The sequence below is a fragment of the Lepisma saccharinum genome, chromosome 4 (assembly GCF_977018435.1).
Source record: "Lepisma saccharinum chromosome 4, izLepSacc3.1, whole genome shotgun sequence".
Lineage (NCBI taxonomy): Eukaryota > Metazoa > Arthropoda > Insecta > Zygentoma > Lepismatidae > Lepisma > Lepisma saccharinum.
The window spans coordinates 77,664,283-77,687,882 of NC_139232.1; the positions used below are offsets into that span (position 1 = coordinate 77,664,283).

Genomic DNA, 23,600 nt, shown 5'->3' on the forward strand with positions numbered 1-23,600 from the left:
GGCCAGAGCACGTGTGCTCGTGTCCTTTCATCTAATCAACGTTCAACTCCATCGTCGCAACTAACCCGATATACACATACGCAACATCTATAAAATTATCAATGCTAATATAAGGTGTGGATGCTTAAGTGTGTGTATTCTTTTACGTAAGTCATCAATTAATCATTCATCCTCATCGTCGCATTCTGCAATGTCGATTCTACGTACGTAACAGAATTCACTCTCCCTTTTTGAGTCACCTTTTGACATGTTCTGTGGGCAGTTTTATTTGTAATTTCCGATTTGAAAATTACAGACAACGAAAATTCTACCAATAAATTTGAATCACGTTATATTTTACAGGAAATCTTAAAACTCAGTGACTTATGCATGTTAATCGGCACTTCCATCATCAATGGCTGGGATTGAGTTGCAATAACTCTTTATTTTTTTTTCAACAGTTAGGACGGAGAGATGCGTTGCTACATTACATGATTCTCTTAGAAGGTTACGAGGCGGTAATACGAACGCACAAGTCCCATTGTCAGAACTCAATCCCTTGTTTCTGAATTCTTTAAGGGACGTTACGTTGTCCTCTTTTGGAGAGTCAGGGCTCACGGTAATTTGACGTGGTTAGTTTAGTGTGATGTTCGCAGCAATGGAAGATGCTATGCGTAACTCTTGGCATCGGCTTCCCTCAAGGACGTTTTGATCAGAGCACAAACATTTTCCTGCTTGCACGATCAATTTCGTCAGAAAGAGCCGTATAGCTGCACTGAATGGCACCCAGAGACCTTCTAGGCAGAGGGCCAGCGCACAAGACAAGGGCGTCCGCATTCCTGACAGATGTAGCGCTTGCTCTCGAATCATATTGGACTCTATTGCCTACAATACGGTAAGGAGATCGTTGTCCTTAAGGGCGGTCCATATGAATCATACCTTAATTTGTTGCTTCAAAAGTTACCTCGTTGGAATTTCTTATGGCGTTCCACAAGACACCCCGCGAGGTCATCATTCCACCCGTTCGTCGAGATTAACCAACTGAAGTTGAAGAGTGACGTAAAATCACCAACGTCAGATATATATGATTAATTTTTACTTAGCTTTTACTTGGCCTATGTTGGCATATTTTGTATGTATCTAATATAGGATGACTGCATATTATGTTGGTAGTAAGACTGGTGTTGAATGGTGATTAGAACAATAACATCATCTTAAAATTTCAACTCGAAATGAATTTCTAAATACGGCGAGGCACTCACTGCACCTTGCCATGAAGGCACACGGAATAATATGATAGGAAACTTTAGAAGATTCGAATGCAGCTTCCGAAGCGAACTCTACTAACACCCGGATCATAGAGGTCTAAAGTAAAGTTAAAACATTTTCGATGCACTATTAAAATCTGTATACTTTTTACTCCACTATTTGGACTTCCTACTATATTTTTACAATAAATGTTTGTTTGGATCACCATACATCCCTCATTTGGGCAGAGATCGAACACGCAGAACTTATTACATATTCTACCAAGGTAAAGTAAGGTAAAGGTACCCCTGTGCATTTGGGGTGATGTAGAAGAACTCCACATATTCTTGATCTCGACCATAGTTGGGATGATGTGATCAGCATCACACCCGGCCAACTTTACCCCCAGGTACCCATTGATACGATGCTGGGTGGGCCTCAGAGCCGCGTAGAAGCAGGGAAATGACTGGAAAAATTCCTGATCCAGACCACCTGCCCCGGGATTCGAACCCGGGTCTTCCGCGTGGTAGGTAGCCAGATTCTCTACCAACTGAGCTATCGCGGCTTCTACATATTCTACCGAGATCTTCCGCATTTCCCCGAGGACTGAGCTTTTGTTGCCAGCGTATATGTTGCCACCTACGCTTGAACGCAGGAATCTTCAGTACCGATTTCAACGACAGCAAAGTTCCAGTAACGTGATTGAAATACTGCCAATTAAACGCTACATGTGGTTAGTTTATAAAAGGCACATTTTCAAAGGAATCTCTCTATATAGGGGACCTAGGATCCGAGTACCCAATTCTCACCGCACGAAAAATATTTGGTCATCACTACATCAGACATACCAGGCAGATATCTCCATGATTATTTATAAACGAGTCACATATGTTTTTGTTTAGCGTAATTGCAAAGTTAAAGCATTAGTGGAAATTGTGAGTCTGTACACAGTATTTCCGTATATTCAGGACAAAATTAAGTTTTTCGGGTGTTCGTAGCATCGAAGCGAGGCGTCAAAAATAAAAAAAATATAACTTTAAAAAAAGTTGTTTGCTTCAATGATCTGTGGGCTCGGTAGCAGAGCGTGTTAAATGGTCGAATTTCTATGTCACCACCGAATTTCCGGGTTCGAATCCCGATCCGGGCATGGGTGTTATTTGATAGTGCCCCTTCATCAATTTCATCCAATCATGACTCATCCTCATCGTCGCGATTAGTTAAGTTGCATAAAAGGGACGCAAAATAACAAAAATGCTCAAATAGCCTCAATGTGCTGTGAGGTGTTGCTTATACCTATATTTCGAGACTCGAGGCAAGTGTTTATAAATCGACAGAAACGGAGAACGAAATTAGGTGAGACATGGGGACCATCGCCAGTCTCAGCTTCTGCCCGAGGCAAAGATGAGGTCGAACTAGTACAGAATCTTCGCACTTTCCCCAGAAAAAGGTCATCGACTACAATAGCGTGTGCTCCACAGGAAGATAGACAGCAATTATGCAGCAGGCACAATTCCGGTGGCTGTACAGAATCGTCCATTGTATGCAGACAATCCCAGGATGTCAAGTTTACAATATCGAAACATACATATTAAAAGATCGGTGAGCTACTTCTCTCTCAATTATTTGCTCACTGCCAGAGGAAGGTTCTTCAATACCTTGCTAATAGTTCAGTCAGACCCTGTTGCATTGGAGGAGTTAGTAGACCCAAATCCCACCTCCATTGTTAAAAAAATGACCGTGAGTTTACAGTAAAATCACTGCAAGTTTGGACGCCAGTAATGTCACCGTAAGCACAGGAATCAATACAACATCGGTCTTCGCATTTCATCAGGGGCGGCGCCAGAAATTTTCGACCGGGTGGGCAGAAGCTCCACATTGAGAAATTAGGGTGGGCAGTATAAATGTATGACCATATATAGTATATACGCATGTGTATGTAAGACGTATGTATCTCCTCTCTCTTACACTCCCGATTTTCCTCTTACTTCTTTTTCCTTTCCTTTTCTTGTTTTCCTATTTATTATTTTCTAATCTATTCTCTCATCTTGTTCCATTTCCTTTCGCTTTGTCTCTGATGGACACAATTATTTCAAGAAAGAGTTTACCCATGCGCAGCCATACATTCTAATCACATTCCTTCATGGATGTTAATGCAGTGAAATAAATGTGAATTAGGTTTAAGCTTGTGTTGCAAATACAAGGCACATACTTGATTTTATGTATTCTGCGACAATGATAGAAAGTGCGATGGTAGACAATCGTGAAGTTTCTCGTAATTTAAATGCATGTCCTGAGCATAGTATTTTCATCGTATGAGTTTTTGACTGAAAGAGTTTTCTTACTCCTTGGGGGTCACTTTTCTTAGCATACAAGGTTTGTATAACTGACAAATCTATCTGAATGTTGAATGTTTGTAGTAGCGGCGATTGGGTGCCAACATTTGAGGGGCAAGGACAATATAAGTTTTCTTGGTAGCATAAAGAGGCCATAGTGCGGGGGCAAAAAGTGGCAAAATGGGGCTGGGGAACTACATTCCCCACTTCTCGGTCCTCCTAATCGCCGCCACTGAATGTTTCGATTAAAATGAACGTCTTATTAGGAATGATTTAAAACACACACGGAAAACCAATTCTTTGTTCATTGTCCATGTAGTATTCCTAGGCTAATGAAAGGCTATTTTGACAATATATCACTCATAACTAATAAACAAGTAAGATTGAAAAATCTGTTCAGAATTGAAGAGATTATTAGCTAAGTTGCTATTTGTTTTCTAAACAGTCATGTTACTAATGTGGGAGAAACGATACACGTACATGAACATATTTTTTGAGGTAACAAAATGATTTAGGACACAAGGAATTCATCGAAGTTGATCACCGTACCAGTAATAATTAATCTATTTTTCATAGATGTCTTGTTTTGTATGGCGTGACCATTTCGAACCCACTAGAATGTCAACCTCTATCCTGTGCAGCATACCCTGGAAACTTCATTCTTTCAGGGCAACGAGTCCCTGGCGCCTGAAACCACTGTCAAAGTAATATATTATGAGGGTTTGTATTTTGGGTGTCAGCGTGTGTTTGTTTTCGCCCCTTCGTTACTTTCATCTAATCACAATTGAACCTTATCGTAGTCATTATCAAAATTAGCAGAGAAATTACTTAAAATAAAACAAGTCAACCACAACTTACTCTTCCAAAAATTGAGTTTCATTAGTCCATAGCTCTTAGAAAGTTGAGGTGGTAGTTTCAATTGCACAGCGTTTCATTAGTGGATCAAGACATCTAATTACGTGAACAATTACATTGTTTTCCGAAAGTTTCAAATATTTGTCTCAGGCAATCACCCTCTTAAAATGGACACTTATTCTGTGGTGATAAAATGACACGTTTGGTGGGAGTTATTTCTATATATATTTTTTTCCCAATGGCATAACGCTGTCGTTATAATAGAGAGGTCCTGTGTTCGACTCCTCCTCCTCTGGTGGAAGCACAATGCACACTGGTTCGGACTACACGTTAAACTGTAGGCTCAGTCCCGATTAGCCTATATGAGCATAAAAGTGGGTTTAAAAACAAACTCACAAAAACGTCTTCTGGGTACTTCGTGACATAACTTTTTTTCTTTACTTCAGCTGCATATACAGATTCTGTCAACATTTTCGGCTCATTCATATGGCAAAATTTATGTGTGGAACGAGGATTAGCCACTCATTAGCAATTGAATAATTCTGTAGCTTTTTCCACTTATAATTGGTTTATTAAAATTTAGTTACTTAGGTATTGTAGTGATTATTGTAATTTCTACTTATTAGTAGAACGAATATAAAGTTGATGTTTCGCATACCATATTGATATTTGAAGATGACAGGTATATAAAAATTGTAATGAAATAAAAAAGGGACACTTCTGGAATTTCAATGCAGAGCTAATTAAAACTATATTATACTCTGATCACATCACATCCAGATTCGGCCGAGAACAAGAAAGTGTGGAGCCCTAACTCCACACTCCCTATACGCCTTCATGGTGTGGTGCAGAGCACAGGGGAGCACTTTACAGTACTTTTTATTATACTCTCTAGCATACTTAAACCCGAAGGTTTATGGCTGCAGCAACACAAGCCTTCCATCTGTCCCTATCCGAGGCAAGATCAATCTAATCTTTCCCATCCTTACCGATTTCTTTCAGGTCCATCTCAACGTTATCCCTCCATCCTCGTCTTGGCCTTCCTACTGGTCTCTTGCCATCAGGTTTCCCAAAAAGAATCCTGTAAACTATTCTTTCCTCTGCCATTCACGTCACATGACCTGCCCATCTAAGTCTTCTTGATTAAATTATTCTAATAATAATTAAAAAGTCGAAATAATTTATTGTGTTGCTGAAGGAAGTAACGCTAAGATGATGTTTTTATTTGTTTATTTGGAGATTATTTTAACCATACCCAGGCCGGGATTTATATACGTATGTGGAGGCCCGGAGCTGCAGTCCTCAAGTTCACCCTAAATTCTGATCTAACCTTGATCATACCCTGCATAATTTTGAGCCTCCTAAGCCTACTAGCGGCTTTTAATCATGGAAGTATTCATTTGAACACAGTTTTTGTTTCAATAGCTCTAGTAATTACTTTCACTTTTTAAAGACAAAATTGGCTTTTTATGGGTTGATAATATGTGAACATTTCAGCACAGATAATATTCACAAGTAAAATATACGTACATGTTATGAACACCAGAATACACTCATTTATTGAATCATTCATATATCCCCAAGTATATGTACTTATTGAATTTGATTGGGTGGGCAATCAGGTGGGCACAGGAATTTTTGGGTGGGCGCTTGCCCACCCGTGCCCACCCCTGTCGCCGTCCCTGCATTTCATTGAACAATTGTTAATGTTGAAAACTACGTGCCTTGTATCTCTTACTTAGCTGATCTGCGCCTGAACTTTGGACTCATTAAAGAATATTATTCTCCTCTGCCCTGAGTGTATTAGTGTCTCATGTTTCCTCCCGACTATATGGTACATGTTATTGTATGGGTAAAATGTGACGCTATATTAATCCTTGACGTGGCAACTACGCACTGCAAATAATCGCTGTCGCCCTCGTTAGCCGTTAATGCGTACATTGCAAAGTCACACCATGGTGTTGATCGACTGATCATTACAAAGTATAATTGATTCGTAAGCACTGAGGATATAGCCACCCTTCTCCTAACACAGGGACATAAGCCCATTAGGAAGAACAGAACTAAGTTTATTCAGTGGAGATTAACTCATTACCAAGAACAAATTAAAACACATCGAATTGCTGACATCAATTCTACATTCATATAAGCTGGTCATCCTAACTGGTAATATTTTTCGTAAAAAGCAACACTATATATTTGCCATCTATAACATACTTTCGTGAGCTAGATTGATCATGATGGTGCACATGAAGTGCTGAAGCTCATATAATAACAAATATAATTAGTAGTATCCGATATTTCAACCCAGAACATACGCTACTCGGTAGACTACAGGGGTCGACTAAAAGTACATTCCGGAAAAAGATGTTGGAAATTTGTAATGAAATCTTGGCCACTTTTAACATTTAAGACTTCAATAATTACGCAAGAGGATTATGCAACGAAATTATCGTTCATTACATAAAGAAAGTTCTTCAAAACAAGTAAAAATAAGTTAAGAACGTGATTTTTCTTCCTCTAAGGCTAGTTTTCTACTGTACACACAACCCGCAGTAACAGAAACCTCTTGCTAAATGCTGACTGTAATATGTTTGGTGGGTATAGAATATAAGAGGGAGGTCAGTTTACCACCACACGGGAACTGAGGTATGGTCAAGTGTCGTCGTAGAGGGATGCAGGGATGGTACGGAGAACGACAACAACCCTTTCAAGACTTGCCGATTGATTGATTGATTTGATTTATTTTACTTCGCTGTTCTGCTACTTATGGCTAATCACGAAGATGAGAATGGATTGTGATAAGATGCAATAGATGAAAGGACAATCACAAGCACAAATGGACAGCTTACAACACGAGCCCCACATAGGATTATACTGGTTGTGAGTCCTAACGCCAGAGCCTCGCTATTCTGTAAAATGCAGTCCAGGGTGTACTATGTGGATGTGGAAGGGAAGCTGACATTTGGGTGCTTAAGGAAAAGTCACCCCTGGAGAGTCGTCGAGATGAGACGGAGACTTACATCTGTGAAATTTGAAACAATTATCTAAAAACTATCATTTTCACGTATTCTGATACATTATATATTATTTGTAGAGGGGTCATATACTATATTAATCGTAATCGCAAAGTTAATTCATCAGTGCCAACAGTGAACATGTGGAGCGTGGTTGTATGCATTCAGGATAAAATTGTTTCTCGACAATTTGTAGTATTGGAACGGGCATCAAACAGAACAGCTTTGTTGAGAAAAACTGTTTGTCACAATGGTCTCTAAACACCATGAAAGTTTGTGAGCTGATATGTTGTGCATTATTGTATTTCGAGAACAAGATAGGTGATACCTCCTCTTTTTATGTAAGTTCTTAAATTGTCACTGTATCTCCATTACTGTTATAAACCTGTGTCCGATGTCCGCACTCAGTAAATTCGGTATACAAACGACTGGAGCCCCCGGGTGACTGTGCGCGTTGAAAGATCAGACCATCTCGACACAGAAGCTTCCGGGTTCAAGCCCTGGCTTCAGGTGGGTGCTACTTTGTCAAGAGAGTCCCTTCATCAACTTCATACTCATACTTTATTCTCTCTGTCGCAATTAGCCAACAGGCAAGGTAAAATAAGAATACAAATTCAAATAAGCGACTGGAAACAACAACAATGCATGGTGGGCGATTTTTTAAATTTAAAATAAATGTTATGTAGTGACGCTTTTCTTCTACTTTGGATAATCACGACGATGAGGATGAATGATGGTATGATGAAACTGATAAAGAGACACTCACAAAGAACACCCATGCCCTAGGCCGGGATTGGAACCCGGGACCCCTTGCGTTGTAGCTAAACACTCCGCCACGGAAGTCTGTGCATACAGGATGAGTATGGAGCTTCGCAACGAGCTAATATTTTCTAAAACGATAACAAAATGCACAAGTTTTCAGAGCACTGCGTAACTTTTTACGCAACATTTTTTGGTTTGCTTTGTTGCACGATTTTCGAACGTTTCAGTTAAAACTATTTCAAAGTCGTAATGACTAACTTCGTAAGAATTTCATAACCCATAATTCGAGTTACCTTGATTACTTTTCAATCCATTACAGTAGCTTTTTGTGCAAGAAGGCTCTCAGCCAGTTAATCCATTTGAAGTTGTATATACGTTGAAAAAAAGACAACTGAAACATGAGTACGTGCTCACTTTTATTTATTAATACACCATTGCGTTTATTCTACGAGGCCAGGGGTTCCAGGCTCGGATACCCGATGTCAGAACATGGTGGTTCGTATCCTGCTTTAACATTTTTCTTGCCAAACGCGATAAGCTGGGTTTCGCTTCATTACCGCGGGCATTTTAAATAAATTTGTGGGAAACGAATGGCTACATTTCGAAACAACATCCTGTGGGCGTTATAATTCTTGCTCGTTAGACATCAGAAATTAAGCCGAAATTATGGTTTCAAGTTTTATATATTGGAAGAAGCAGCTTGAGGTTTTGATTACAATCTACTTTTTCTGCTTCAGTTACCCCCTTTACTCGTATTACGTTGGGATAAAAATAAATTGGTAAAAATATTCTCCAACCTTATGACGGTGTTTAAAAATAAAAGTTGTAATAATAATCTTAATAGCAGCAATTGTCCTAACTTTTAGTGAAGTTCTAAACACGTCAATAGACTCGCGTTTTGTTCTTATTTCTACTTTCAGCGTTAATTCTTGATTCTCAATTTTTTTGGTATTGTTCAATGAAAATCGGTATTGGACGCTTGAGAGAAAGGTTACTTGCATCACTCAAGACGAAGACAAGTCCAAGTGATTTAATGACGTACAGTGGGATATCCATACGTATTACCAAGCGAATTATCCATCACTACATTTACTCCCTTGTTTTATGCAATGAGAGCTTCAAGAACTGACACAAAACACCAAACAATCTGCTTACAACCTCTGGACCAGTATACATAAAAATACAGTCCTTAAAAATACGTAGGAGGAAGATAAAAAACAACGAAAACAATCATAGACAATTTGCTGAGCAATACTTATGGATCCCACTGTACAATAACAATATAATGACGTACGGGCTCGTCAGCAGTGACGAAGGAAAACCCGAGAAAATTATCGCGGTTAAACTTTAGGTCCAATCCCGATCTGTGCATAAAGCGGGATGAATTAAATAAAATTCCATCTAAAAACGTAATTCAACCTCATCGACATGAACAGGTGAAGAACCAGACGTTAAATGAGAAACTGCGCGATGAAAATATCTGAGCCTACTTACGTGTTGTGCGTATCCATCCCAGGATCCGAAAAAAGCGTTCGCGAGAGTTAAAAAAAAAATCCGAGCGGAATAAAATGTGTCGTGTGTTGATTGTCTGCAAGTATCGCCATACTTCTTAACCTCTCTATCACAGGAAGCAAACAGGCGATCGCGCTTTACGTCACTCACTTTGATACGTTTTGCATACGTTGTAAAACGAGAGGGGCGCGACTGGGGAAGCAGCGTGTCCAGGAATTTTGTAGGGGGGTTGCTGGACTCAGGATCTCGCCACGGACGATCACGGGTTTGAGCTCTGCCATGGGAATGCGTCGCAAAACAGGACATAATCAGGTCTATATGCATTTTATGTCCTTGGCGGTTCAGCCGGTAGGGCGCTTGACTGCCATGTGGGAGACCGGAGTTCGATCCCCAGGTGGGGAATTCCTGGTAGGAGACCTGTCTGTATGTCACCTTAAAAACATAAAATGCATATAGACCTGATTATGTCCTGTTTTGCGACGCATTCCCATGGCAGAGGTCAAACCTGTGATCGTCCGTGGCGAGATCCTGAGTCCAGCAAGCCCCCTAGAAAATTCCTGGACACGCTGCTTCCCCAGTCGCTCCCCTCTCGTTTTACAACGTATGCAAAACGTATCAAAGTGAATGACGTAAAGCGCGATCGCCTGTTTGCTTCCTGTGATAGAGAGGTTAAGAAGTGTGCCGATATTTTTTTAAAAATTTAAGTCGCTTTAAATGAATCTACAGGAAAGTGATCAAAGAAACGTTAATGCACATCGGTACTCGAACCTGAAATCGTCGGTAGGAAGATTGTAGTCAACCACTCACCATACCACCGAGGCGGCTGTGTGTACTTTCATGACACGGTGCGATGAACGGGAGATAAGTTTTAAACGTCATTAGCATACTAATATTCTCAACTACAATGGCTAATACAAAACGAATACATCCCATCTATGAATTTTTGAACATGAAATCTTCACTGCTAATCATGTAGCAGTTAATTCAAAGAGTCTTGGCCAGCTACATAACCAGGCTTCAAATGGTTGGGATTGAATGTTTGAACGAAAAAGCTGGACAATGAACTGTGCGTCATTTCCCCATACTATTGTCAAAAGTCTAACTTTCAGGAAGACTATGCCGCACACGCTTCAGGGTTCTTAGCGGAAACTTTCCTCACCGTCTGTTCATTAAGACAACACTGCAATCAGACAGCAATCACCGTACCACCTGCCTCTCCACAACTCGCCAGTACTTACACAATCATAAGACGGTTTACGCGTGCTGGCTATATCATATAAGAGAAAGAGGCGATCAATAAAAATATCCTTCATATCATTGTAATTTCCCTTAAATGGAGAATTGTGCAACGCCGGAAACACCCTGAGTGGCATTGGTGCATGTACATAACAAATTATATGTTCACAGTGCACATAATATACAGTGTGTTCCGGGAGGAAACGGCAATAATGGGTCCGATTTTGAACGATAACGGAGATGTGAACATAAATAAAAATAATGTACGAAAACGTAAACAAAAACAGTAAAAAAACAGTTATAAAAACAGTAACAAGTAAAACATGGCAATGTAATGACAATTGTCTAAGTAAACACGAGAAGGAACATGCTGATACTAATCTTTATTGCATGAATTTGTGGTGTAGCAGTAATTAGTACACGATAATTAAGTAATGAAGCAAGCAATAAATGTAGAAAAATGAAATGTTAATACCTGCTGGTCAGTACTCGCATGAACGAATGTAAGGAGGGAAAAGGCCACAGAAATGATAGCAGGTCACAGCAGATTCTCAAAAATACCACCACCAACATCAATGCACTTCTGAGCACGTCGGAGGACATCTTGTGTTGCACTACAAAGTTCCCGATGATGTTCCCGGATTAACGCAGTAGCATTCATAATGCGAATGAGCAGATCATCACTTGTATTCACCCTTTCCCGGTAAGCCTTCTGCTTCACCCAACCCCATAAACAGAAATCAAGAGGGGTTAGGTCGGGAGAACAAGGTGGCCACGGAAACAGACCACTACCACGACGACGACGACGACAACGACCAATCCATCGATTAGGGTACGTGGATTTCAGATGTTGAATGTCAAACCGAGTGGAATGAGCAGTTCTACATTTATTGCTTGCTTCATTACTTAATTATCGTGTACTAATTACTGCTACACCACAAATTCATGCAATAAAGATTAGTATCAGCATGTCCCTTCTCGTATTTACTTACACAATTACCATTACATTGCCATGTTTTACTTGTTACTGTTTTTGTTTACGTTTTCCTACATCATTTTTATTTCTGTTCATATCTCAGTTATCGTTCAAAATCGGACACATGTTCATATGAACTTTTTTGCTTAGAATCACCCATACTACCAGTTCCCAAAGTATTGCCGCTTCCTCCCGGAACACCCCGTATACGTAAATGAAAAATCATATATTCTTAGGATAACATCAAAAAAATAATATAACACAAATCCACTGCTGTACAAACGCACTTTTACTGTTAGGTTCTTAGGATTAATGTTCTTTGAATTTGGCTTTAAGTACACTATTTGCAGAACGGCTAATCGAGACTGGACCTACAGTTTAAAGTGGGATCCGAACCACTACGTGCCTTCACTATCGAACCCAGGACCCATTGTTTACAAGGCGTCGACTTTATCACTACGCTATTGGGAGATGATTCTAGAAGGGTTACCATCGAGAGGAGACTTAGCAGAATCTCGGTTTCGTCTCTAGTTCCAAGTGGCTGTCTCATTCTCATTCTCAGTCTCGAGTCTCGAATCATCTAGTATATGCAATATAATCACAGTGTCTCACGGCATACATTTCACAGCGTATAAAAGCCAATAAGGCAAACATATTTTCGTTACAAAGTTTTTCTGTTTGACGCCTCATTTCGACGCTACGAATCCACGAGAAACTGAATTTGATTCAAAAAGTACGTAACCACGTAGCCTAAGATGACAACTGCCACTAACAGATGGACAATATGTACGACATCTATAAGTAATCAGGGAGACATCAGCTTCGTAAGTCTGGAGAAGACTCACAGGAGTAAAGTAAATTTAGAATTTGGGAAATTCTGGGTTAGCAGGGCAACAAAAAATCACCAAGGACTGATAATGGGGACATCTTGCGATGCAAATTAATTACTAAAATTATTCGGTGATAAACTATGTTGAGTTATGGCCACCTGCATATGTTCGAAAGGTCTGTTTCAAGTAGAACAGTACGATACTTAGAATACATCCAATATTCAAAAATACTAATGACGATAAGCCCAAAAGTGATTACCTATGCGAGTTCACAGAGACAAGTTTCCTAGTAATACATTCTGGCCAGTGTTCTTACCTTCCATCTGTTTTCACTTCATAACCACGGTAAAAATGGTTTTCAAATGTAATATGCATGTACATTTACCACAGAAAAAAAAAGAAACTTCACGGACGACTGAGCAGAAAATATTGTGCTACTTATAGACATAATGCAAAGTGGTGATCCCATTGAACGTGTGCAGACTATGGTTGCACATACTTTCAACACACGTGTTGAGGCACTGCCGAAAGCAACAGGAAGTGGCGGTCTCCGAGAATGTATCGGTTTGTTCTCTTTTGCAAGGCCGAGTGTGTCTGACCTTAGTCCCTCAGGTGGGACATTCTTCAATACAATTAAATAGTCCGTACAGCAGCAAATGCGATTTCCGCTTACGTACATAGGATATTAACTTATGTTTTATTAGCAGGTACCCTAAATGCATTTTTTCAATAATGTACTAATCCACTAATATCCATTAATTGAATATATATATATTTAGGACTGAATAAAACTCAGATTAAAGGTTAGGGAGAACGTCCCCTCAGTAGTTCTCAATATTTCGAAAATAAAATCCTTATAAAAATATCTGGGCCCAAAACAGATGAGTGTAGAAGACTATACAATAGTTAACTGTGTAACATATGCATTCATCACCAAATATTATAAAAATATTTAAAGGCACAGGCGAGAGAACCTGATGGCAAGAGACCTGTAGGAGGGCCAACGCTAAGGTGGACGACCAATGATGAAGAAAATTGGTAAGGAGAATAGATTTTATATTTTTGTTACTTAGCGTAGCTTGTGTACCACTCTTCTCTAATCCTGTCGATGAGGATGAGTAATGATTAAATAAATTGATAAAGGGCATTCGCAAATAACACCCATGCCCAGGCTGGGATTCGAACCCGGGAACTTCGGTATCGAGTCCGAAAAGCGCTCGGTCACAGAGCCAGCTGGTAACGAACGAACTTGCCCAGGATAATGACACATATAAGACTTATGTTGCTGTGGCAATGAGCCTCCGGGATTAGGAATGGCATAGTATTATTATGAAAGAAAAATCACATTTCACTCTCCCTCTAAGTAACAAATCTTTCTCTCACACAAGTAACAAATATATATCTCTCGCAAAACATTATAAATACTAGCATCTGAATTTACAGGAGATGGGCGTAATAGCTTTGGGTATTTAATACCGACACGACACAACAACTGATCTCATGGTTCACTATCCTCTCACTGATATTGGCACAGCCGAAATAAAGAAGAAACTCAACAACCTTTTCCTCCCAAACCAGGAACTTGCACTTACAAGAAACTTTCTCTCGTTGATCCACGACAGTAGTGTTCCTGTAACTCTACATTTCACATGATGTAACGAGATATTATTGCATAATATGTTATCAAATTGAAAAATAAAAAGCACAAAGGCATTCTAGGTGTACTGATGTTTCATACATGGTTCATTCACTGAACTTTATTTAATTGTAGATTTTTGTATTCGAGTTGATCCTCATAGGTTGAGGGACAATAATGTTCCTGTGGGTCCAGTGAACAATTATATAAAAATATCTATTTAAACGTTCCTTTGACATCTAAAAATAAGCGATCGTCCTCAAAAACCTCTAAAACTAACTGAATTAACATAAAAGGATTGGAATAGCCAAGCATGGGCTGGGAAGGCCGGACCTCGTCCCGAATTTTGCCAAATACTGATCAATGCATTGAAGATGTTTGCTAAATACGTAGTGACACAGATTGAACGAGTGCTTTCATTATTTAGGCAGAAATATCGGTTTGGAAGCAACCAACAATGGATAAACCAAAACGGGAGCGACCAATTAATGTGACGCAAGAACTTGTTTAATACATAACAAGGGTCAGTGTTTGTGGTAAGTTCAAGAGTTGTATTTTATAACTAAATCGGTCACACTTAAGTGCATCTTAATAATAATATGAATTGCAAGTTTTTACTTCAATACTATATTCCCCATTAGCAACACACTCCTTTTTAGCAATGATTGAGGCCCTCCCGAAAAATAAACATGGTTACGCTACTGCACAAGAGAAAATTAGGTACTGCAGCTCCCCATCCACTGAGGCATCTAAAAGAAACAATAAATCATTGTTAACACGATAGTAAACGGCAATAGCTCCCTGATGTCTACATATAAGCGACCTCCCCCTCCAGGAGACAACGTCTAAAACTGGCAATGAACAACCTTCAATCAATTCAGCGTCCCCCCGCCCCCCCCGAGAGAAAGTTGCTATTATCGAGATGAAACGGAGACCAAACGTTTCTAGGTGAGACTGGTATGATAACTATGCGATTTCTTCAAGTATACCATGTAGATAACTACTGATTATTTATACATAAGTCATATACTGTATTTGCTTGTAGTAATTACGAAGTCGATTCATTCGTGGCAGTTGCGAGCCTGTGCTGCGTGGTTGCATCTATTCACGATAAAGCGCCGTCCTTCGAGCATGGCCTCAAATGGAAAGGCTGAAACCAAGACGAGAACGGAGACAGATTTCTATAAATAGAGACGAGACCGAGACTCCGCCAAAGCACTTGTCACTATCATCCTTAGTGGTCAATCTGCGACGTAACATGTACGCTACCAAAGTTCGAGGTCGAATGATAAGAGTTAAATGTGAAAAGACGATGCACTTTCTTCTAAGATACCATTAATACAATAATAACAAATGACTCTTTTTCCCCTTTTATTCAAATAAAACCATATTGTAATGAGTCTTCTGGAAGACGTTTCTAATTATAAACCCACATTCGGCACTTAACTTCCTAGTTGTAAGACAAGGGGTCTGTCGTTCTAATCCAATGTGAAGCGTTGCCATATTTGTAAGTTTATACTAAACTAACCTTTGATGTTTCCGCGTTATTTCCGCATTTATTCCAGATAGGTCCGAGAATTGCGCAAAAAACCGAAGTGACATTTCCTTATTCCTTCCATAGCACTTCGCCATAGCAGTTAGCTCATTCTACGGCCTGCTTGTTCGAGTTGTCGTATTGGCAAGTCAACTGTATGGAATCTTGGGGCACGCACTCGTCAGCAAATATGCACTATGTCGAGTAGGCACAATGCATTTATTTCCTACACACTGAGCGAGCTGACTCGGGCGATGCTCTCAAGTTTAAAAGCAATATTAGTTTTATTTTCACGAACGAATATGCAGATATTCTATGTATGAACGAGTAGCATAGTAAAGTAATTTCGATGAAAGGGAAATTTCGCTCGCGCCTCTATTTTAAATATGCATGTGCCTAGTTCTCAGTCTCGCCTCGATAAAATCTCGAATTCCCTGATCTCGTTCTCGTCTCGATTTTAAAACTATGGTCTTGTTCTCGCCTCGGTATAATGGCCTATTGCCATCTCACGCTCGGAGAGATAAACAGCGTTATTTATAAGGTACAGGGCGATTATCTCACTAGGAAATGTTCAGATTCGTGAATATATTTCAATTTTTGTATGATTCCCTATTAAAATTTACATGGACAAAGCTTACGCCTATCGAAGCAGAACGTGTCAAAAGAGCTGAAAAAAAAAAACAACCGAAAAAACAGAACTGCAATAATTTCGTGTTTCTGTGGTCCAAGAGTTGCTTGGAAAGGATTTTTTTTTTAACAACTGGTAATTAATTTCTAACCATGTTATATTACTGGATATTGTCCACTGAGAATGTAAATGTTCTATGTCCATTATGTAATTTTTTCAGGAGAGCCGCCGGCCTCCGTGGCAGAGTGGTTATCACATCGCGCTACGATGCCAGGGGTCCCGGGTTAGAATCCCGGCCTGGACATGGGGTGCTTGTGAATATCCATTCATCAATTTCATCCCCATCTTCGCAATTAGTCAAAAATGACAGTAAAGCGAAGTAAAGCAAACTAAATCAATTAAACAATCTACCAGATAGAACATTGCATTCAGGAAACGAGATGGGGATGAAACAATTTCATTGTACAAGTAAATTTGTCATTCGGTAGCAAAGTAAAATAAATAATTCATATTTTGGGAAATTAATCAACTACTTTGATTTCACTATTATCCAAAATTTGTGTCTGTTAACAATAAAAGTAAGGACCGAAGACCACTACTATTGCTAAGCAGCTCCCACAAGTGACTTGAGGTTAGAATGCTTGAATGGGGCATGAGTTCGGTTGACGAAATTGTCATAAGGTTTCATTAGCTGTTGGAGTTTGCATTCTCGTGGCTGCTTCCAAATTCTGCACATGAATCAAAAATACTATCAATAAATTAATACTGGTTGTATGTAGGCATCAGACGATAGCAGAGATGAAACAATTGCATCCTAAATAGACCACAGACAAAATATCTTGATTTGTTTACAATTTGGAGATAGAACATTTGTATTCTCAATGGACGATATAGAAAAATACATGTATGTATGTATGAAATTTTAAATTGATATCACTTCCCAATTTCTACACATTTTCCAAGCGAACAAATAAAAAAAATATTTACAGCATACCTACGCGCCAACATGTTAGTATACCCTCCCCCTTTTATTTTGCCAAAATTAATTCTATGACTTTTACAGTTTTCCATGGTATTTTGAAATCACTTCCAGATCATTCTGTACTACATAAAGTTCCATTAACCCTGTTCATAGTATATTATTTGAAACCATTAGCTTGGAATGACATATTTTATAGCAATTCTTTTCATTCACTAGTACTTGTGGCAGAAAGTGAGTGTTTTCGAATTTGTGAATAATTCATATTCGTGGCATTAATATTTCCTGACTTTTTCAAGGTTTCATGGTCAGTGGTAGCCCTTGAGTAGCAGCATTAGTTTTACCTGCTTCATGGAACAAACAAATAAAAATCTAACTTACTACTGCATATATGTGCAGATCTTTGCCAGAGAGTAGTTTCGTTAAAATAGCTTACATGTAATGTTGTCCTTGCCCTTCCAACCTTGCACGTTTCACAGCTGAAACCTATCATTAATGCAGATATTGCAATAAAGATTATTACGTATCTGCAAACTCCTTCGCGCGTCCACAAACCTGAACTTCTTACAAGAAGAGAATGTACCAAATTTCCAAAATAGCAGGAGTTGTACGCAAGACACAGTATCTTTATGACAAGGGACGACTGCACCAGAGTATATTCTAAGGTGGAACGAGGAAATCTGAATAGCATTATTCAGTGGATGGGGTTTCGTAACCCCCACTTGGAATTGAATTCTTCTGACCTCGTGGCCCCTGAGACGCGCGTTCTCACGTCCTTCGCCACATGCAAGCCTCTACCTTGCAGCAAGAGGTACTTTCTCCGTCTTCACCGTGGAAAACAACCTAGCAAGTTCCAAGCAAGTACAGGGTGCCACGTGTATCGTTGAGACCATTACAATGATGTCCCCTGAGAAATTCGGTGATCGGAACGGGGTTTCTTCTGAAGTGAGCTGATCCCTGAGTGCTCGGAGAAAGTCAGTGCGATTATGAACTCCTAGGGTAAAGAGGTTATGATCAGTATCACGCTTCGGCCGCCTTTACACCCACCGAGGTACGCATTAATTGGAGGCTGCTTTATACAGGGTCATCCCTACTCAGGGTATTACTTATACAATCAATACTATAGAATGCTAAACCCGAACATAAGCGCCTTTCGTGGAACGTTACAAGTTCAGGCAATAATCAAGAGTCGACATCCGTGGCGGAGTGGCACAGAGAATACCAGTGTCTCTTCATCAATTTTATCATATTATCACTCATCTTCATTGTCGCGATTAGAGAAAGTGGCAGAAAAGCGACGCTACATAACAAAAATACAAATAATACAATACAGATAATCAAGCTTTCTCTTGAATAGCCACCAATTTGAATTGATTGATTGATTTGATATTTTAAGTCCACAATATGCACAGAAAGTCTAATCGGGACTGGACCTACAGTTTAAAGTGGGATCCGAACCACTATGTGCCTGCACCGGGTATCGAACCCGGGACCCCTTGATTACAAGGCAACGATGCAACCACTGTGCCACCGGGGAAGCCACCCGCCAATTTGAAGTATGATGTCATAATCGCACAGACATCACCGAAGCGAATGCAGAGTTTCGAAAGAAATTTTTACGAGATACCCTCTCATATTATACGGGAAATTTCATTTTTATTTTCGGTTTGAAAATTAAAAGTCTGTCAGTAATTTTGAATCAACTTGTACTCTCTATGGTGTTAACCCAGAAAACCTTATGGGTTTCTTTGCATAACGTTACTTTTTACCGGAGGAATCCTAAAATGAAGAGCTTATACAGGCACCAACGATTAAGGCGGCAGAGGCCATTGCTATCTCTCCAGTATCCATGACAGAGTAGTGGTCTGCGTAGCGTGTTACGAAGCAAAGGTCCCAGAATTACGGTTAAGCCATGCGGCCCATCATCAATTTCTTCAGTTCATCCTCATCGTAGCGATTAACCCCATATGAAGAAACGCGACGTAAAATAACCGAAACAGAAATAATCAATTGTTTTTTTACAAACCTTGAGTCGGTACCATGGAACAGGTGACCACTAATTGATTATCCTTTTAAAACAATAATAAATGTTCAATTCATTCGCATTTTGTCATTAATTTTCAGAAACTAATGACCATATCTGTTAGAACAGAAGGCATTTTTAATATTTATAATATCCTTACGGGATGTTTGAATGATATCACGATGAGACACCCTGTATTTAGGTTTCAGAAGGTTCTGGAAATAGTTTGTTACGAACTGAAGCAATATACTGGACGTTCAATGGAGAATGACTATTAGAGGGGTCCTTCAACATTTAAAAATGCCTAGGTTCCCACAAGACGAGAGATCCATAAAGTGCAAAACAGCGACGCTCATATTAGTAATCATACTGTCTACGTTGTTTTATCTTGAATATGATACAAGGAGGGGGAAAAACCTGTATCTCATCGTTTCGGAGCTATGCAGAGGATATAAAAACAAGAAGGTAAATTGACTTCATTCTTTGGATTGAAACAGAGCTTTTAATTGCTTTTATCTGTTCCCGTATCTTATCAAGCGTTTGACGAGTGGCCTTATCCCTGTATCTAAGGAAATCCACACCTTCAAATAAACACAATCAAAATTCACAATGAAGATAAGTGCAAGGCACGTTTGGAAGAAACCATCATGGAATTGTTGACGACTACAACTTCAGGAAATACTGTTATTGATGAATATGATGTACGATAAAGCTGGCGGTTAAACTTATTTGAATCTACGATTCCTGCAAATTTGCAGGTTTAAATTTTTATATTACACAAAACTTTTCTGTTTCCTTTCAAAATAAAACTTGTTCATGAATGCCGAATATTTACACCTGTTTCTTGTTCGCGCCGAACCAAAGAAGACTATAATTTTAACTGAATTTTTCACATTTGTATCTAATTTTACTGCATTGTATACACTACTCAAAATATAAAAGTAATGAGTAATTATAAATATTAAAAATTACAGAAGGAAAGAAAGAACAATATAAATGAATCCGTTCTGGGTCTTAATAACAACACCGGCGAACGAAGTGTTCATAACTGTGGCATTTCTTTGTTATTTTTTGTCGTTCTCTTTACCTTGAATATTACTGACATTTTCTTTTGAGCAGTGATTTAATTTGGGATGACTGATTTCTATAGTTGAAGCACATAGTCTTGCCTGATACAAAGAAAATTGGTGTTACATGTGACGTCAGTTGTCATGCGTACTTTTCTTGCTCTGTGGCCGAGTACATGAAGTGGTCGAATCACGATTTTGCCACCGAAGGTTCCAGGTTCGAATTCAGGCCCGGACATTCTCATTGCTGCAATTAGTCAAAAGTCCAGAAAATAAAGAAAAAAATAGGTAAAAACTAAATGCATATTCAATTATTTGCAACTTCAATTGGATGCTCCGAAACGCCAAAAGACAATTGCAAAACAAGAGATGAAACGCTTTGGTTTTACCGAAAAAAACATGGTTTCAATAATTAATTTGAAGAAAAATCTTCCAATAAAAACTACTCTAGTTTTTACTTTTAGTAAATTCGTATCAATTACAAGAATGTAAAGAGTCTACATAGATTCAACCATACAATGTTGAAAAATATCCATTCGGCCTCGCAGTTGATAGTATGAGAATGAAACTGCATGGGCTAAGACAGCAATTATAACGAATATACCACAGTTCGTATGTTTGATTCAAAACACTGAAGAGGTTTTTTTGATGTTCAAAAATGCAATGTGGGATAGTCGAGTTTGTCAGTAAAGACTGCTTATATATCTATTATCACGCTTTTGTATACAGTACTTTACCGTGAGTCTCGTAAACAAATATTACAGATATGATATAAAAATGTCTATGAACCTTATGTACATTTAATTTGCGATATTTTTTATTTCTCGTTAACCAGGAATTCTTCACTCCCATGAAGATTTCACGTTAATTTTACGGTGCCAATAAATACCATACAATTCTAAGAATTAATGCATTTTTTTCCACCGACGTCATAAAGAAGTGCGGATCGACACTTACAAGTGCTCGATTCTCGCAGCTATGGATAGTTTCTGTGTACAGCTAATTAGCAAATAATAGGCAAAATACAGCTCCAAGAAGCGTATTCAGAAAGAGCAAATTTATTGAGGGTGCGACCCGAGTGTAAAGTTATTGGAGATCCATGGAAGTATGGAGTTACCGTGCGATAGATCACATCGTGTATAAGTAGATTGTGAAGTTCTGATACCCACCCTGGCATTGTTTCCGAAATTCTCTAAGTAAAATAAACCCAATCAGAGAAGTACTTCCTATCTTCCTGTACGTTGCACTAATGTACATGTCACAGATAAGAAGTGACCATTTCGTGATTCGCAACGAATGGAAGGAATCTTAGAAGTGATTGGTTCCACTGAAGGAATCACTGTCGCGAATCAGTTTCCGTGGTTGACTGCAATGAAGAAATGCATGCCTCAGAAACGACACGTTTCCAAAACAAAATTTACCTAACTACAGAATCGATGGCTGCAACGAAAATAGAAAATAATACATAGAGATGAGAGTATTTTTGTTAAAAATACCATTCAATAGATTTATCACTGGCACAGTGGTTATCGTGGCGTAGCGTCTTACAAAGTCCGAGGTTCTGGGTTCGAATCCTGAGAGTTCGTCACATCATCTATTTTTCTTATTGCACCAGTGAACATGATTTCTGGCAAACGAAAGAGGGAGATTGTTTCTAATAGAACTTCTCATGCTCAGTTCAAATATGCAGTCGGAGTTTTTCGATCACATGCAGTTTTTCTGCGATGAACATTTTCTACATCTGCATGTGGCGACATGTGACGACAGCCTGGTATTCCTGTTTCGTCCAATTCCTTCTCTTCTAATGGCTTATCAACACAAAATTGATGAACTGGCAGTCATTTTAGGCGAAACAGGAATTCCTGTGAACATCACCTCTTGACCCAATTTAACCAATCCCACTCAAGATTTCCAAGTGCCCCCCCCCAAAAAAAGCCCAAATTTCGTGTTCTAAACTGCAAGGGTTACTTACCATTACACATGATTTACTGTACTACAACAATATTTACATTGAGATGAACGAAGTTGATCATGAGCATAAAACAGTAAAAGTGGAGGCTGTTAATTGACAATTCTAAAACTAATTTGAAGGTTGTGGTTTTGAATAATGGAAAAAAAATCCTATCGTGCCGTTAGCTTATGCAACTCAGACGAAGAATGAATGTCTCGTTGGAAGAAAATCAGAAAGACAAATACAATTGGACTATACGTTTCAATTGAAAAGTCACTGGGTTCTCAGCGCATGTGACGATTGGCTATGATCAATTTTGTTGTTTCTGGTTTCTTCCTTGTTGTTTCAAATGCGACATCAGGGATAGGACAAATCATTACATCAAGCAACAGTGGCCAAAGCGTGAATCGCTTACTCCTGGATAAAAAAAAACAAAGGGAAAAATGTTGTATAAGCCCCCTCTAGGCAACTCTGTTATTCATTGCCCTTCACTTTACACAAAGTATCAGGCTTTTCACTATTCCTGGGTTTCATTACGCGCAGGAAAAAATCCCTCGTATTGGCATGCTAATATTAAGGCCGGAATTTTCTGACCATCCTCCCCATCCGCCCTCAAATAAGAGCTTTGCTTACATTGGAAAATTCGAAGATCTGTTAGGCCAAGTTGACAAATCAGCGTGTCTTTCAAAATTTACGAAATATTTATTGGAAATCATAACGACTCAAACTTCCGAGAGATTGTGGACGAACTCTTACAGCCATTCACATGTGTGGGGTGGAATATAGCCCACAAAATACATTTCTTGGACTCGCCTGGACTGCATCTGACTATCTTGGTGCTATGCATGAACACTGGGAGTGCTTCCACCAAGACATCTCAGCCATGCAAAAAGAGACTGGAGGTATGCTTGCTGAATAATGGACATTCAAGAGCAATGTTTCAGATACCATACACAGAACAAGAACAACTTTCACATTTTAGGCAAGATTGTTAGTGCCATGAATGTATGTAAATTTATTTCGTATTTTACCTG

General features: G+C 39.1%; 1 protein-coding gene across 2 annotated transcripts in view; it reads right to left on the bottom strand.

The window, feature by feature from the left end:
• The window catches only part of ACC (acetyl-CoA carboxylase), a 151,195-nt gene that overhangs the window by 81,721 nt on the left and 45,874 nt on the right, over positions 1 to 23,600 (bottom strand). The gene's annotated exons all lie outside the window — the stretch shown is intronic.